This window comes from Phalangium opilio, unplaced genomic scaffold (assembly GCF_054372755.1).
Source record: "Phalangium opilio isolate 3A_F unplaced genomic scaffold, DU_Popi_V2 ptg000088l_1, whole genome shotgun sequence".
Classification (NCBI taxonomy): Eukaryota; Metazoa; Arthropoda; class Arachnida; order Opiliones; family Phalangiidae; genus Phalangium; species Phalangium opilio.
In genome coordinates this window covers 3,774,934-3,787,181 of record NW_028324193.1, presented here as the reverse complement: position 1 = coordinate 3,787,181, position 12,248 = coordinate 3,774,934, and the positions used below count along the sequence as shown (strand labels likewise).

The following is a 12,248-nucleotide window of genomic DNA, read 5'->3' as shown; positions in this document are numbered from 1 at the left end:
GAGTATCATACACCTACACCAACGGACCATGTCTGTAACTAAATATGCTCAACTCATTGGCCTACCCTGTAGTTAGTTGCATTTAAATAGTCACTAAATTGCTTCTGCATAAACTCGGGTCCGTCCGGGATTTGAACCCGGGACCACTCACACCCGAAAAAGTATCATACCCCTAGACCAACGTACCATGTGTGTAACTAAACATGCTCAACTCATAGGCCTACCTTGTTGTTAGTTGCATTTAAATAGTCTCTTAATTACTTCTGCAAAAACTCGGGTTCATCCGGGATCTGAACCCAGGACCACTCGCAGCCTGAGTGAGTATCATACCCCTAGACAAACGGCCCATGTGTGTAAGTAAAACATGCTCAACTCGAAAGCCTACAATTTAACTAGTTGCATTTAAATAGTCACTAAATTACTTCTGCAAAAACTCGGGTCCGTCCGGGTTTTGAACCCGGGACTACTCGCACCCTAAGCGAGTATCATACCCCTAGAACAACGTACCATGAATGATACTGAAACATGCTAAACTCTTGGGCCTACCTTGTTGTTAGTTGCATTTAAATAGTCACTAAATTATTTCTGCAAAAACTCGGGTCCGTCCGGGATTTGAACCGGGGCCCACTCGCACCCAAAGCGAGTATCATACCCCTAGACCAACGGACCATGTGTGTAACAAAACATGCTCAACTCATAGGCCTACCCTGTGGTTAGTTGCTTTTAAATAGTCACTAAATTACTTCGGCAAAAACTCGGGTCCGTCGGGATTTTATCTCGTGACCACTCACACCCTAAGCGAGTATCATACCCCTAGACAAACGGACCATGTGTGTAACTAAACATGCTCAACTCATAGACCTACCCAGTAGTTAGTTGGATTTAAATAGACACTTAATTACTTCTGCATATACTCGGGTCCGTCCGGGATTTGAACCCGGGACCACTCGCACCCAAAGCGAGTATCATACCTCTAGACCAACGGTCCATAAGTGTAACTAAACATGCTCAACTCATAGGTCTACCCTTTAGTTAGTTACGTTTAAATAGTCACTGAATTACTTCTGCAAAAACTCGGGTTCGTCCGGGATTTGAACCCGGGACCACTCGCACCCTAAGCGAGTATCATACCCCTAGACCAACGGACCATGTGTGTAACTAAACATGCTCAACTCATAGGCCTACCTTGTCGTTAGTTGCATTTAAATAGCCTCTTAATTTCTTCTGCAAAAACTCGGTTTCATCCGGGATCTGAACCCGGGACCACTCGCACCCAAAGCGAGTATCATACCCCTAGACCAACGGACCATGTGTGTAACTAAACATGCTCATTTCATAGACCTACCCTGTAGTTAGTTGCATTTAAATAGTCACTAAATTACTTCGGCAAAAACTCGGGTCCGTCCGGGATTTAAACCCGGGGCCACTCGCACCCTAAGCGAGTATCATACCCCTAGACCAACGGACCATGTGTGTAACCAAACATGCTCAACTCATATGCCTACCCTGTGGTTAGTTGCGTTTAAATAGTCACTAAATTACTTCGGCAAAAACTCGGGTCCGTCGGGATTTTATCTCGGGACCACTCACACCCTAAGCGAGTATCATACACCTACACCAACGGACCATGTCTGTAACTAAATATGCTCAACTCATTGGCCTACCCTGTAGTTAGTTGCATTTAAATAGTCACTAAATTGCTTCTGCATAAACTCGGGTCCGTCCGGGTTTTGAACCCGGGACCACTCACACCCGAAAAAGTATCATACCCCTAGACCAACGTACCATGTGTGTAACTAAACATGCTCAACTCATAGGCCTACCTTGTTGTTAGTTGCATTTAAATAGTCTCTTAATTACTTCTGCAAAAACTCGGGTTCATCCGGGATCTGAACCCAGGACCACTCGCAGCCTGAGCGAGTATCATACCCCTAGACAAACGGCCCATGTGTGTAAGTAAAACATGCTCAACTCGAAAGCCTACAATTTAACTAGTTGCATTTAAATAGTCACTAAATTACTTCTGCAAAAACTCGGGTCCGTCCGGGTTTTGAACCCGGGACTACTCGCACCCTAAGCGAGTATCATACCCCTAGAACAACGTACCATGAATGATACTGAAACATGCTAAACTCTTGGGCCTACCTTGTTGTTAGTTGCATTTAAATAGTCACTAATTTACTTTTGCAAAAACTCGGGTCCGTCCGGGATTTGAACCCCGGACCACTCGCACCCAAAGCGAGTATCACAACCTTAGACCAACGAACCATGTGTGTAACTAAACATGCTCAACTCATAGGTCTACCCTGTAGTTAGTTGCGTTTAAATAGTCACTAAATTACTTCTGCAAAAACTCGGGTTCGTCCGGGATTTCAACCCGGGACCACTCGCACCCTAAGCGAGTATCATACATCTAGACCAACGGTCCATGAGTGTAACTAAACATGCTCAACTCATAGGTCTACCCTGTAGTTAGTAGTATATCCCCCCACTTCGTACCTCCGTAGGTGTAGAATGTAGGTGTAGAATGTAGGTCAAGGTCACCAGTGTAGGTCAATGACCTATGACGTAATGAGTGACGTAATCAACGACCCTCGCCGCCGGGGAAGCCCCTCGCGGGGAAACCCGCGCGCCCCCTCGCGGGAAAATACCGCGCGCCGCCTCGCGGGAAAACCGCGAAATTTGAAAACCGCGCGCAAACTCGCGGTGAGTCTGCGCATGCGTATGACGGTCTCTTCAACTGTATCTGTGACGTCATTGATAAGAATTGTTGGTGTTTAGGTTATTGGGAGAACTAATATTATCTAAAAGAACTAATTAACCGACTGAAAATTAACTAGTCTTAATATACTTTTGTTGGTTATTTTGTAAATGAATAAACTTTGAGACTTTATTTGCAAGAAATAGTTTATTTTACCAAGGATAAAATTAAATGAACTTCTCGCGTTGGAGGTAATTTCGAGAGTGATTTTTTGAGAGGCTCACTAGAAAGAGACGAGGGACCCCATAGGTCACGTGTCCGTTTTTTATCTTAGAACAGCAGAGGTTTTTTAAGCTGTTATCTTATTTACATATATTATTTTTTACATTAATCTATTTTGTTAATTTTAGACTATACATTATTAATTATTATGATTATTTGATTTTTAATTCTAAAATAATTTTCATGGGTCCGCTTTAAAACCAAAAGGCAAAGTGTCCCAACCTTTAATTACACGTTTGTTAAACGTAAATCCAAAGCTTTTTTCTAGTTTTCGACTTAAAAGAGTGGCCGACGTTTTATTTCGAATGACGTTGAAAGGAACGTCCACTTTTAGACGTTTGGATTTATTTTTTATAGAGTCCACTATAGCTTCAAAGTTTATAATTTTCTCGTTAACACGATTAAGGCAAATTCCTTTAACCTTCACGACAGATTGACCGTCCGTAGTTCTGTAACCGTAACTCTTGGGCCCATTTGAAACAAACTCTGTAATTGTAGCGTCCCCTAGTTCGTTAACCCAACATCCTAAATTGTTACCCGTGGGGGGTTTAAAATCGTTTTCCCCCGCCACAAATAAAACGCTATCCGTATCTGTGTATAATGCTCTTTTACCCAATTTATGCAAGGTCTCGAATAAGGTTAATCTTCCGTAACACGAAACGAAACAAGCCACATACGGATTTCCTTTGAAATATGTTGGTGCAAATTCATCTTTGTTTTTGTACGATAATAAGCACATTTCTTCATTAATTGGTCTTAAATCTACCAATTCCTTTGTGTCATCAGATAAGATACGTACAAGTTCTGTGTACTCGTTAACAATTAGTGTTTTGATTTTGTTTGTATTCATACCAAAACGACCCCAAAGACTGTTGAGACAAATCTTTGAAATAGCTCTCAGCGCGGGGTTATGGACTACTTCGTCCATCTCGATACTAATACCTTCAGATTCATAAATCGATTCAATATATTTTTGTTTTTGCTCGGCAGTTTTAACGGAAGACGGATAGCCGGAATTAGCTTGTTTTATCTTCAAAAAATTGTTAACATAACCTCCAAATAGTCCATCGTTAACATGTTTTTCATACTGAAATGTCTCGTCGAAATGATGTACTTCGTATATTTTTATAATTTTATAACCCATTTCTACGGCTTTGTAAATTTCAGGCGAGGGCCAAATACCCGAAATAATTCGTTCCTTGTCAGAATGTTGACACGCTTCATTATTTGATTCAAGGGCACATGACTTACACAGGGGGAAAAACAATTTTCCATTAAACCTGTATGGTAAAACTGGGATATATAGGTCAGTCGGGGGCAAGAGTTCACACGATATTATCCCAAAATAGGCATTTTTTTCATAGTTAAAGTTACTATTTAAAATTTTGGGATGTCCTTTTGGGTAGATTCCGTATTTATTGACAGCGGGATAGAGTGACATGAGGTCGTAATAATAAATTTTTTTTGCTTCATCCGGTTTATGATATAATTTGAAGACTTCTGTCCTTCCACCGTATAAAGCCGACCTGGCTAATATTGGTGAAGGTACCTCTACAGTTTCGCAAAAGGTACTACAAGCGATATTTGTCTTTAACAAATTTTCAAACTCGCATTCCCACATTATTATATACTTTGCATTAGGGTGTAACTTTTTTATAAATTCTATTCTATCCAGGCCCTTTTCGTAACAGTTTTTATTTGTATCATTTACTAAACTGTTCCATTCACTACCTTTTAAACATTTCGGACAACCGTGATACGCGCAACCATTAAACTCTAGGATAATTTCAGGATCCTTTGAGTAACCATCAACTAAATAAGGTCCATTTCTTTTTTCTCCTTCAGGAGATAGGGCTGTCTGTATTTCTACCTTCATTTCTTTACTAACCCAAGCCAACCACTTGATAGCTTTACTACTTTGGTTGAATGATCCACGATAACCCGGACTAGGTACTACACCCAATGTATTTTTTTCCAAATATTTGTGTAAAAACACATTAGTACAGGCCCCCGATATTGTAATAGCTCCGCAATTAAGAGGATCTAGACCCGATGCCTTTTTGTAAAGTTCTCTAAATTTTGTAATTCCTTTTTGTAAAACTACCACATCTTGTACAGCGTATTCCTCTAATTCGGTCATTATTTTGTACGTGGATTTTTTACCTTTTTCACTGTACCATAAATCAAAGGCCTGTCGGTCCTTTTCATTCATAAATTCAGGTTGAAATACGGCTTTTTCAGGTAACGGACCTTCATAGTTTAAAGTGTCCTCTTTTAAGAAAATATAAGGAAAAAACTGTTTTTTGTAACTACCCAATTGAAACGTTTCTGTAAAGGCTCTCAGAGGAAGGGCCACGAATGAATAACTACAAATAAACCTAAAATTTTGACTTTTAATAAAGAGAGCTAGAATTTTAGAGCCGTCGAATATGACGTCTGGTTTTACATGGTTATTAATTAACCAATTTAATATAAAATACGAATCAAAACCTTTAAAATTGTGGGCCACTATAGTCAAATTTTCAAATTTAGGTTTACTTATTTTTATTCGTTTATTGTTCCTTGTATAAGATGTCTCATCTTCTGTTTGGGTCAGATATTTCATAAATTTATCAACACAATCAAAACCTCTAAAAATTTGATAATCGTATTCGGTATCATTAATTTGCATGGCCGAAACTAATAGAACTGGGGTATGTTTCTATTGATGTTCATATCAATAGTTTCACAGTCAAAATAACAAAATCTAGTTTCTTTAAAAGTATCATCAAGGGGTTGAACGTAACACATTTTGGGAGGGTGCTCAATTTTACATCTAGAACAAGATGTAAGACATTTATGTTTGTCATCGCGAATTTCTTTGCAACATTTTAAGCACCGTTTAATTTTTAAACAAGTGTCATTTTCTATGTGAAATTGGAAACATTCAGGCCCTTTAAAGTATCTATTACAGTTTTGGCAGCGAGATATTTCAATCTGAGGGTCTTCGTGAAAGGTCTCAGAGTAACAACGCCAACATTTGATTTTTTGATTAAAACATTTGTGTTTTTTTGCGTCATTAAATTTAGTAAACGTTGTTAAACACGTGTTGCAATACGACTTGGCCCCAAACATACTGGCTAAACTTTTAATGACGTGCATGTGTTGATCTATTTGTAATAAAAAAATTTTTTTCTCCGAAAACATTTCACCTTGATAAACCTTTTTAAAATTATCATTAGCACTGAAAATAACTATTTGATACTCGGGTTGCAATACTTTTTGAAACATTGAAATTTTGTCTAAACTAACGGGACCAATAGGCACATTAGCCTTGGCATGAAGCTTTAACGCTTCTTCTTTTTGCAAAGGTCTATGACCTAGTTGTATACGTCTATAACGATGAAAATCAAAAGTCAAAGTACTAAGCTTTTGTTTCTTTAAATATGTTAAATCAGCAACCATCGTCCCGCAAACGATTGCTCTTGATACGCATAGTTCATCATCGTTAATTATGGGTAAAAATGTCCTTCCTTTCTGAATATATTTGTCGAGAGCTATCATCGATCTATTTTTAACAGATCGACGACCTGATATTGGTACATTAACGTTTAAAAATATAGCATCGAGCCTGACATCACCCTCGAGAAAAAAATTTCTTCGGCTTTGACTTACTTGACTAATGGCAGTCATTAATCTTTCCGCCGTTAACTCATTTAGGGCCATAAAATTTAAATTTATAGCATTTTCCAGTAAGTCAGACCTAACACAAAATCTAACGCTATTGTAACCTGGAGAAGATTCTAAAATTGTCTCTATAATGGATTGAAAGATTTTTTTCAATTGTTCATATACTTCTGTCAATTTGAGCATATGAAGGTCTTTAAAAATAATTTTATATTCAGAGGCTAAACAGTTGAACTTTCGAGAGACAGTTTGGTTAACTTTTGATAATTCGTAAAACCTTTTAGGATTAAAATAGGAAAGATCCAAAGGCTCTTCTTCGGATGATGACATGTTTTCTATTTGATCTTAGGCGCAACTCGAAATAAAACTCTTGACGTAGACCTAGGAAACAAACTAAAATATCTAAAATAATATACACTACAAGTTCTAAAATAAAAAAAAAGTATTAATTTTTCTAAAAATACGTTTTAAAAATTCTTTATTGCGCACATTTTCAAATTTCTTATACAGTTACAGGCATTTTCTTTAAAACTTTGTCTATAAGACTGACAACTTCTGGTACCTCATCAAACTTTAAATTTAATTTTTTTTCGCGCATTTCCCCCCTATATTTTGTTAATAAATAGCCCGTATCTTTAAAATTTTCCAGTTCCAACATTCCCGGGAAACATAGGGTCTGTTTTATGATACCGCATGGTTTGCTTAAATTTTTTTTAACTTCTTCTATCACGTCTATCGAAATACATATTCCATATATAAGGGGTTTTTTAAAAGCGTATCTTCTAATATCTACATATAATTTATTGTTTAATTTAACTAATTTTACACCGATATTGTCGCTCTCGTTAAATTTAATTTCGATAGTTTCCCACGTTTGATTTGCCGTCTAAAGACAATAATGATACATTTGGACATGCAGTTTTTAAAAACGTGGAAAAAAAATCTTACCATGTCTAAAGGCATCGAGAGAATTTAGTTTATGGTCGAGAGATATTGCCTCAAGTGATTGTACGCCGCGACTTGCGGGGTTATATACTAGATCTAAAGCGGTCTACGTATCACGTTAAAATAAGTACATTTTGAACTAACATAGATGTAAAAAAATCTTGTTTCCGTTTTACAAAAACAGCTGTTAGTTATAAGAGCGAAAAATATATTATAACCTTGACGTCATACGTATATTTCGAATTACCTTTGACGCCAACCTTGTTTTCGCTTTATTAAAACACCTGTTAATTATAACGAAGCAAAATATAACACGGTATAGGCGCTATATTATTCACCTTCAGGTATAACGAATCCTTGGGTCCTAGCTAGTTTGATAGTATTTTATGGAACGAAGTCTATAACCAACAACTGTAAGTTATAAAGGAGCAAAATAAATTTTTATCATGGCTAACCTTGACGTCATACGTCGAATTATATTTGACATCAACTAACCTTGTCTTTACTTTATAAAAGCAACTGTTACTTATAAGAGAGCAAAATATATTTCCAATTATCTTTGACGTCAACCAACCTTGTTTTCGCTTTATGAAAACAACTGTTTATTATAAAAATATATCCTTTACAAAAGTAACCTTGGTTCGCTTGTTAAGGACTCTCGCTAAGGGGATTCGAAATCGTGATACTGTATTCAGATCTACAAACTATTAAATTCTCCCCGCCATAACAATAGTCATGTCTTTGTCGAATATACCTTGTCTGTATACCTTGGCTAAAGTAGCGTCGAGCGAAACTTTTAATATACTATACGAGTATGAACTCGCTTCTCGGCATGATCTTTATTCGGGTTGTTTACCCAGTCATATCGCTACTGAACTTGAAGAATCACTCGCTACAACCGGTGAGTATCTCGATTCAAACATTTTAAACTATCTTTCGGCACAAGATGTTTTCGAGTTAGAGCACATTATAAACTTTCATTTCTACAGTACAATTATGTTATGACGCGCCCCTCACAATTACCGCACAATATTACCGATTGGCGTCACGGTAATCACGTTGTAAAAGACTATTTTAAATTAGATTTGCATGCCCCAACAAAAAACCATATTGCTTAAAGTGTCACGAAAACCTAAAATACACTAAAAGTACAATAAAACTACAATAAAACACAGTAAAACACAATAAAAATACACTAGGGTACAATAAAACTACAATAAAACACAATAAAAGTACAATAAAACACTCTAAAGCTACACTATACCACAACAAAACTACAATAAAACACACTAAAAGTACAATAAAACTACAATAAAATACAGTAAAACACAATAAAATACATACACTAAAAGTAAAATAAAACACTATAAAACTACACAAAGGTACAATAAAACTATAATAAAACACAGTAAAACACAATAAAATACACTAAAAGTACAATAAAACTACAATAAAATACAAAAAAACTACAATAAAACACAGTAAAACACAATAAAAATACACTAGGGTACAATAAAACTACAATAAAATACAGTAAAACACAATAAAATACACTAAAAGTACAATAAAACTACAATAAAACACAGTAAAACACAATAAAAATACACTAGGGTACAATAAAACTACAATAAAACACAATAAAAGTACAATAAAACACTCTAAAGCTACACTATACCACAACAAAACTACAATAAAACACACTAAAAGTACAATAAAACTACAATAAAATACAGTAAAACACAATAAAATACACTAAAAGTAAAATAAAACACTATAAAACTACACAAAGGTACAATAAAACTATAATAAAACACAGTAAAACACAATAAAATACACTAAAAGTACAATAAAACTACAATAAAATACAGTAAAACACAATAAAATACACTAAAAGTACAATAAAACACACTAAAAGTACACTATACCATAATAAAATACACTTAAAGTACAATAAAATACACTTTCTAGTTGAAGAGATTTATACTGAACTGGTATTGGGAGAAAAGCGTTCAAAAATGGTACACCTACTGTTTCCGTTTTGTCGTGACAGATGTTCGTGGAATGGTTAGTTGATTCAAACGAAAAATATCATAATAATTTTGGAGTGATATTTTGGATGTAGGTAAGGAAATTTATTTCGTTTTACTTTAATGTTATAAAGGCACAATATATATAAATAATAATAATAAACTAAGTAAACTAATAATAATAAACTAATAATGAACTAAATAAACTAATAATAATAAACTAAATAATAATAATAAACTAAATAAACTAATAATAATAATAAACTAATAATAAACTAAATAAACTAATAATAAACTAAATACTTTGTTCCACGTATTATTATGATCAATATGATATTGAGTCTTACAGAAACTTTGTGAATTTATGACAAATAACTTAAATTACAACAAAATACACCGAAATACACTAAAACTACAATAAAAACACACCAAAACACAGTAAAACGCAATAAAACCAAACCAAAACACAGTGAAACAAACTAAAAGTACAATAAAAGTACAATAAAACACTCTAAAACTACACTATACCATAATAAAATACACTAAGGTACAATAAAACACAATAAAATACACTAAAAGTACAATAAAACTACAATAAAATACAATAAACTACAATAAAACACAGTAAAACACAATAAAACTACAATAAAACACAATAAAAGTACAATAAAACACTCTAAAGCTACACTATACCACAACAAAACTACAATAAAACACACTAAAAGTACAATAAAACTACAATAAAACACAGTAAAACACAATAAAAATACACTAGGGTACAATAAAACTACAATAAAACACAATAAAAGTACAATAAAACACTCTAAAGCTACACTATACCACAACAAAACTACAATAAAACACACTAAAAGTACAATAAAACTACAATAAAATACAGTAAAACACAATAAAATACACTAAAAGTAAAATAAAACACTATAAAACTACACAAAGGTACAATAAAACTATAATAAAACACAGTAAAACACAATAAAATACACTAAAAGTACAATAAAACTACAATAAAATACAGTAAAACACAATAAAATACACTAAAAGTAAAATAAAACACTATAAAACTACACAAAGGTACAATAAAACTATAATAAAACACAGTAAAACACAATAAAATACACTAAAAGTACAATAAAACTACAATAAAATACAGTAAAACACAATAAAATACACTAAAAGTACAATAAAACACACTAAAAAATACTATACCATAATAAAATACACTTAAAGTACAATAAAATACACTTTCTAGTTGAAGAGATTTATACTGAACTGGTATTGGGAGAAAAGCGTTCAAAAATGGTACACCTACTGTTTCCGTTTTGTCGTGACAGATGTTCGTGGAATGGTTAGTTGATTCAAACGAAAAATATCATAATAATTTTGGAGTGATATTTTGGATGTAGGTAAGGAAATTTATTTCGTTTTACTTTAATGTTATAAAGGCACAATATATATAAATAATAATAATAAACTAAGTAAACTAATAATAATAAACTAATAATGAACTAAATAAACTAATAATAATAAACTAAATAATAATAATAAACTAAATAAACTAATAATAATAATAAACTAATAATAAACTAAATAAACTAATAATAAACTAAATACTTTGTTCCACGTATTATTATGATCAATATGATATTGAGTCTTACAGAAACTTTGTGAATTTATGACAAATAACTTAAGTTACAACAAAATACACCGAAATACAGTAAAACTACAATAAAACACACCAAAACACAGTAAAACGCAATAAAACCAAACCAAAACATAGTGAAACAAACTAAAAGTACAATAAAAGTACAATAAAACACTCTTAAACTACACTATACCATAATAAAATACACTAAGGTACAATAAAACACAATAAAATACACTAAAAGTACAATAAAACTACAATAAAATACAATAAACTACAATAAAACACAGTAAAACACAATAAAACTACAATAAAACACAATAAAAGTACAATAAAACACTCTAAAACTACACTGTACCACAACAATAAAACACACCAAAGCACAGTAAAACATGTTTACACTAGACCGCCAAGAAGAACAAACACTGAATTTTTGAAAGTTTTCCCAGTTTCCCAGGTTTGTACGAACCCTGAATTCAACCTCGTACAGATAGGCAGTTCAGCGCTATTATGAAAAATGCAGAAATAATATCCTCATAAAAAGTTCACCACAATGTTTATTGGTAACATTTATTTTCTGTTTTTCTTTACAAACAAGAGATATTTCATTAAGAAATACAATGAAGAGCTATTATTGTTATTTGTCTATGATATTTCTTTTTTCGTTAGAAAATATATTACCTTTATCTTCTTTTAGGTTATTTGATAGGTCCAAAGTATGAAAAGGTACATTTGGATTACTTATCAAAACCAATGCAAGTTTATGAGCAAAATCCCTATTTTAAAATACAAATCTTTACATTAAATAACGTCATTATAAGAATAACTTGTACGAATATACACCATTTAACTCCTATATTATCTAAATAGAGTTCCTCAATGGAGACAGTTTTTTCATAACAGCCAAAATCTGTTCCAAAGCTTCCGGGACCATTGTTTTTATACACAATGTAAGGTAGATTTGATT

General features: G+C 33.5%; 2 non-coding genes across 2 annotated transcripts; both read right to left on the bottom strand.

Moving 5' to 3' along the window:
• Positions 1 to 1,076: 1,076 nt before the first annotated feature.
• On the bottom strand, positions 1,077 to 1,148 carry TRNAP-AGG (transfer RNA proline (anticodon AGG)). The gene has a single exon. It is a non-coding gene; the product is annotated as a tRNA-Pro (tRNA).
• Positions 1,149 to 1,396: 248 nt separating this feature from the next.
• On the bottom strand, positions 1,397 to 1,468 carry TRNAP-AGG (transfer RNA proline (anticodon AGG)). The gene has a single exon. It is a non-coding gene; the product is annotated as a tRNA-Pro (tRNA).
• Positions 1,469 to 12,248: the final 10,780 nt, after the last annotated feature.